Here is a 7,351-nt window from a genome sequence, read left to right on the forward strand (position 1 = left end):
GTCATCTATGGATGTGAGTGTTGGACTATAAAGAAAGCTGAGTGCCGAAGAATTGCTGCTTTTGAACTATGGTGTTGGAGGAGATTCTTGAGAGTCCCTTGAACTGCAAGGACATCCAACCAGTCCGTCTTAAAGGAGATCAGTCTTGGGTATTCATTGGAAGGATTGATGTTGAAGCTGAAACTCCAATACTTTGGCTACCTGATGAGAAGAACTGACTCATTTGAAAAGACCCTGATGCTGGGAAAGATTGAGGGCAGGAGGAGAAGGGGACGACAGAGGATAAGATGGTTGGATGGCATCACTGACTCGATGGACATGGGTTTGGGTAGACTCCAGGAGTTGGTGATGGACAGGGAGGGCTGGTGTGCTGCAGTTCATGGGGTCACAGAGTCAGACATGACTGGGCGACTGAACTGAACTGAACTGAAAATCACTGCAGATGGTGACTGTAGCCATGAAATTGAAAGACACTTGCTCTTTGGAAGAAAAGCTATGACCAACCTTGACAGCATATTAAAAAGCAGAGACATTACTTTGCTGACAAAGTTCCATCTAGTCAAAGCTTGGTTTTACCAGTAGTCATGTATGGATTTAAGAGTTGGACTATAAAGAAAGCTGAGTGCTGAAGCACTGATTCTTTTGAACTGTGATGTTGGAGAAGACTGTTGATAGTCCCTTGGACTGCAAGCAGATGAAACCAGTCAATCCTAAATGAAATCAATACTGAATATTCACTGGGAGGACTGATGCTGAAGCTGAAACTCCAATACTTTGGTTACTTTGGCCACCTGATGCAAATAACTGACTCATTGGAAAAGATCCTGATGCTGGGAGAGGTTGAAGGCAAGAGAAGTGGACAACAGAGGATGAGATGGTTCGATAGTATCACTGACTTGATGGACATGAGTTTGAGTAACTCTGGGAGTTGGTGATGGACAGGGAAGCCTGGTGTGCTGCAGTCCATGGGGTCACAAAGAGTCAGATACAACTGAGCGACTGAACTGAACTGATTATTGTATGAATGGATAAACAAAGTATGTATATGCATACAGTAGAATATTGTCACGTCTTTAAAAGGGAAAAAACTCCATCACATGTTACAACATGGATGAAGGCTTTATGCCAAATAAAGTAAGTCAGTCACAAAAAAGACAAATACTACATGATTCCACTTATATGAGGTACCTAGAGTAGTAAAAATCATAGGGTCAGAAAGTAGAGTGGTGGTTAACAATGGCTGGAATCAGGGTTGGGGAAAGCTCTTGTTTAATGAGTGTAAAGCTTCAGATTTGCAGGATAAAAAATCTCTGGAGATCTGTTTCACAATTATGTAAAAATACTTACCACTATTCAATTAGTGTTAGTTGCTCAGTCGTGTCTGACTCTTTGCGACTCCATGGACTGTAGCCTGCCAGGCTCCTCTGTCCATGGAATTCTCCAGGCAAGAATACTGGAGTGGGTTGCCATTCCATTCTCCAGGGGATCTTCCCAACCCAGGGATGGAACCCAGGTCTCCTACACTGTAGGCAGATTCTTTACTATCTGAGCCACCAGGGAAGCCATCGTACACTTAAAAATGGTTAAGATGATAAATTTTATGTTTTTGCCAGTATAAAAAAATTTACATTATTCCCCCAATTTAAAAAATAAGTGAAGAATTACTGTGTAAGAAAAACAAAAACTAAGGAAATTTGTCACCAGTAGACTGGCACTGCAAGAAATGTTAAAAGTTCTTCAGAGAGGACAAATGATACAGGTCAGAAGCTCAAGTGTACATTAAGAAATGAAGAAAATGGAAAAGGTAGAAATGAATATAAAATGAATCTTATATTTTTTTCTGATTCTTAATTGATCTAATACATAACCTTTTGTTCAAAGTATTAGTAGCAACAATATTGGGTGATTACTGAGAGATTATAACACAAAGGTGTAATATATTATATGGTACAGTAAGAAGGAATTGCAAATATTCTGTTAAGTTACCAATACAATCTTTGAAGCAGTACAGAATTATTTGAAAGTAGACTTATATTAGCTCTAAATGTGTGCTGTAAACTCTAAAGCAACTGCTAAAAAAAATTAAAAGAAATATAATTGATAAGCTTCCCCAGTGGCTCAAATGGTAAACAATCTGCTGAAATGCAGGAGACCCGGGTTTGATCCCTGGGTGGGGAGTATTCCCCTGGAGAAGGAAATGGCAACCCACTCCCATGTTCCTGCCTGCAAAATCTCATGGACAGTGAAGCCTGGAGGGCTATAGTTTTTAAGGTCACAAAAAGTTGAACATGACTGAGCGAAGAACACACACGTACATATTTGATATGCTAAAAGATGAGAAAAGATGGACTAATGTATTAATAGAATGCGTCATGAAAATTAGGCAGAAAAGAGGGGAAATTAAAAGTAAAAATTTAATGATTAGACAACATTTGTAAACATGGTAGATATTAATGAGCTGTATTTCCAATTATTTCAAATGTGAGTTGACTAAATGTGCAAATTAAAAAACAGAGGCTGTCAGAGTAGATTTAAAAAAAAAAAAAAAACACAAGACCGGCACTGGTCTGTGGCCTATTGACCCATTTCTATGTAAAATTTGTCTTCCATGAAATCAGTCCCTGGTGCCATAATTTTGGAGACCACTGATTTAACCCAAAGATTGAGTTGTTTGACATCTAATCCCTTTATGTTAAAATACCTGTTGTAATACCTGTAATGACCTTTTTGAAATTCTCCAGCAGAGCTTAGGAATGAAATCCCACATTAGTATCCTGCTTGGCAGCTCCCTTAATTCAACATCCAGGAACTTCTCCTTCAGTGGCGCAACTGACACCATCTTGGAGTCCTGGCTATCTCCTCTAGTATGAACTCTTCCATGTTGAGCATGGTTTGAAGCATAACTAAAGGCCTTTCCACATTTTTAATCTTCATGGGTTTTCTCACCGTATGAATTCTCTGATGCAGAAAAAGAAATTAATGTTTTCAAGATATAAATATTTTTCTATAGCTGATTATTTTATACCTTGAGTCCAAATCTATACTCCAGCTTCTTTTTTCTTCCCTCACAACCATCCAGGGTTCTTTTCCTTGCTTTAGCACAATTATGTCTGGCTTAGGAATGGAATGGTCCACTGAGACCAAGTTACTACACTTCTCCATCATCACATCAGGGTACAACTTCTTCTGAACAAATGTCAATGAATTTCCTCTCATGTAAAAGAACTCTATGATCACATCTGTGTATGTTATTGGTCTCTGGGTCATGGCTTTAGACTTGCTAGTGCTGATCAGTCTTTAAGGTTCCTTTACCAGAAAAACAGAGTCCAGAAAACCCAAACCATTCCTTGTGGGCTTGGGCTATTTCTATACAGCTGTTTCCATGGTGACCTGTGTTAGCTTCTTGTTTGGATGATTGTTACCACATGCAATTCTCAACAAGGTAGGTATCATTTTATTGGAGAAATAAATAACTGGTTAATATATTTTTATATTTTTAATTGAGTACAGTTTACTGACATTTATTTCTAAAGGGTATAATATATTTATATTACCATACTATGTTTTATATTAAGGATTATTGGTTTGAAAATAAAACAACCCTCCTAATTTTGTAATTATTAAAATACATACTTTGAAATAAATTTTATATGTATAATTAAGTACTGAATAACTGTGGGAGCAATGAGAAGACTCAATAAATTTTATTAGAGCCTGAATTCTATCCTTTTTGACAATAAGAATAAACAAAATTGCTAACTTTTGCATAGCATTTAAAATATGCCAAGAACTATAGTATTCATACTATGTAAATTATGACATTTAATCTTTATAACAATCAAATGTAGCAGGAATGATCACTGTGAAAGTTTTAAATGTGAAGACAATGAGGCCTAACAAGGTTAAATATTTGAAAATATACATAGCTAATAAGATAGTGAGATTTCTTTGGTAAATCGTATGAAATTCTTTTTGAAATATGTACTTACATTTTTCTCTTCCCCTTTTACTTTGGATCAGTAAACTAAAGTTCCAACTATAAAATTGTATTGCTTTGAAAACTGATGATGCATTTCAGAGACTATTTTCAACAATGAAAATTAAGATGATTTTCTCTTTCTCCTTATAAGCAGATGGAATAAAGAACTGGAAAAAAAATGTGAAAAATGATTCACTGAACTCACTCCGGTATTCTTGCCTGGAAAATGCCATGAACCAAGGAGCCTGGTGAGCTACAGCTCATGAGGTCGCAAAGAGTTGGACATGACTGAGCACAGCATAGCATACTTCACAGTGCAGTAAATAACTGGTAATAATACCTTCAGTATATAGATCAGTCAGTATCAGGTTATTACTGTCTCACTTTTATTTCAGAACTGGTTATCTCTAACTTCTCTTTCTCTACACCTCTGTTCCTCTTTCTCTGTCTTTCTTTTCAAGTACCTCTCTTCCTAACATCAATTTCCACTTTTCTAATGTCTGCCACCTCCAGAGTAGTCTCTTAAATTTACTATTTCTATGTAATATGGTAGTTTTTCAGTATACTTAGTGATGTTCAGAAGCCATTTTTAATTTTTTTAACCATACCTGCAGATGCAATAGCCAACTGAAACTTATTTATAAAAACCAAGGTGAACTTCACGCTAATACATAGTTTTTGGAGCATTGTACACTTTTTCCTCTCCTCTTCCTTCAGATTTATTTTGTTCAGAGGTTGTCCCTCCTGACTTTTCTTATATCTGTATAACTCATTTATGGGCTTATGAACTTAGTGAACTTCCAGTGTAGTTACTTCTTAGAGAGAGAAAGAAATGTATTGGCTAGGCAGGCATTTCTCCTACTCTTTAAATTTGCAGTGAATGATATTATTGCTGGGGCAGTAGGAATACTCTCTCTTGGTGCTGCATATATATTATTTGATCTGGTAATAAATGTAAAATATAGTCTTACATAAACATACATATAAGCTAACAGTTGAAGGTGGCAAATGAATTATAGAATACAAAACTAGTCCCTGGTAGCCTGACTGTCCTGTGTGTATGAAATTGCATACTGTGTGAACAGAACTTCTTTAAAAGACTTCCTGAATAATATTTCTAACAGTGTAAGGAACTGGGACCTTGAAGTAAACCTTTTCATTTTTGAAAGTGCATTTACTACTTTAAGATTCTGTCTGGAATCCTCTGTGCATTTATACGCTGCTTCCTACTTCTTGGCCTGTGTACCCGAGTTCTGACACAGTGGAACATGAGAAACCAGCTTATCGTCTAAAGCTCATTTCTGACTGCTGATGGGGTATAGGTCAGTGCTAGTATAGACTGTGAATTCTGTTGCTTTGTTACCTGTGAGCTGTGTATTGAAACTCAAGTGAAATACAGTATTTTGAATCAATCAGTCAGCAAATGTTGATTGAGCACCCATGATGTTTTAGTCAGAGTAGCATATTAAAGTTGTAGTAAGCTAGACACATTCCCTCAGGAAGTTTAAAACTTAGCTAGCTGGCAATTTAAAAAATGTAAAAATCATATATAAAAAACTATAATATTAATATTAAAAAGTAAGTTACATCTTAGGAAACAAGAGTTGTAAGATATAGAGTAGATAAAGGATTAGTATCCAGAATATTTGACTATTGCCTACATATCAGTGAATAAAAATATTAAAAAATCCATATCAAAACATGCAAATTATAATTTGGCTTGTAGGCAATAGTTTGCTGACCTCTGAGTTAGAAGGCTATTGCAACAATCTGATAGCATCAGTCAGGATGAGAGTAGTGATGGTTCTATGATAGGATTGCATCTATGGTTTGAATCAGATTTAACAGAATTTGTTGATAAGTCTGATGTAGAGTAGGAGAGAAAGAGGTGTCAAGGATGATTTCGAGATTTTGATATGAGCAACTGAGGGTTAACATTACCATTTACTGAGCTAAAGAAGATTAAAGGAGGATGATATAAAAGAATAAAAATAGAAATTCAAATTGGGGCACATTAAATGGCACCCCACTCCAGTACTCTTGCCTGGAAAATCCCATGGATGGAGGAGCTTGGTAGGCTGCGGTCCATGGGGTCACTAAAAGTTGGACATGACTGAGTGACTTCACTTTCACTTTTCACTTTCATGCATTGGAGAAGGAAATGGCAACCCACTCCAGTATTCTTGCCTGGAGAATCCCAGGGGCGGGGGAGCCTGGTGGGCTGCTGTCTATGGGGTCGCACAGATTGGACACGACTGAAATGACTTAGCAGCAGCAAGCTATTTGAAATACAGGTAGATATGGCAAAGAAATAGTTAGAAAAAACAAATATGGAGCTTAGGATCTTTGGGATTGAGGATATACTTTGGGAAGTCATCAGTATATAGATAGTATCAAAGCCTTAATACTTGATGAGATGACTAGAGAATAAACACAAAATGGTCTTAATAATGGATCATTCTGCTACTGCTACTGCTGCTAAGTCGCTTCAGTTGTGTCCGACTCTGTGCGACCCCAGAGATGGCAGCCCACCAGCCTCCCACGTCCCTGGGATTCTCCAGGCAAGAACACTGGAGTGGGTTGCCATTTCCTTCTCCAATGCATGAAAGTGAAAAGCGAAAGTGAAATCCCTCAGTCGTGACCGACTCCTAGCGACCCCATGGACTGCAGCCTACCAGGCCCCTCGGTCCATGGGATTTGCCAGGCAAGAGTACTGAAGTGGGGTTGCCATTGCCTTCTCTGAATAATGGATCATGGACTGCATCAAACACAAATGATGAGATGTGAAAATGAAAGTGAAGTCGCTCAGTCATGTCCACTCTTTGTGACTCCATGGACTGTAGCCTACCAGGCTCCTGAATCCATGGAATTCTCCAGACAAGAGTACTGGAGTGGGTTGCCATTTCCTTCTCCAGATGAGACATGAAGGTGCTGACAAAGATCAGTTTAGTCAAAGCTGTGTTTTTTCTAGTAGTCGTGTACGAATGTGAGAGTTGGATTATCAAGAATGTTGAGTGCCAAAGAATTCATGCATTCAAACTGTGCTGGAGAAGACTCTTGAGGGTCCCTTGAACTGCAAGGAGATCAAACTAGTCAATCCGAAAGGAAATCAACTCTGAATATTCATTAGAAGGACTGATGGCTGAAGCTGAAACTCCAATACTTTGGCTACCTGTTGTGATCAGCCAACTCACTGGAAAAACCCAGATTTGGGGAAAGATTGAAGGCGAGAGGAGAAGGGGGCAGCAGAGGATGAGATAGTTAGCATCACTGATTCAATGACATGAATTTTAGAAAACTCTGGGAGATAGTGAAGAACAAGAAAGCCTGGTGTGCTGTAGTCCATGGGATTGCAGAGTTGGATACGACTTA

This window comes from Bos mutus, chromosome 5 (assembly GCF_027580195.1).
Source record: "Bos mutus isolate GX-2022 chromosome 5, NWIPB_WYAK_1.1, whole genome shotgun sequence".
NCBI lineage: Eukaryota > Metazoa > Chordata > Mammalia > Artiodactyla > Bovidae > Bos > Bos mutus.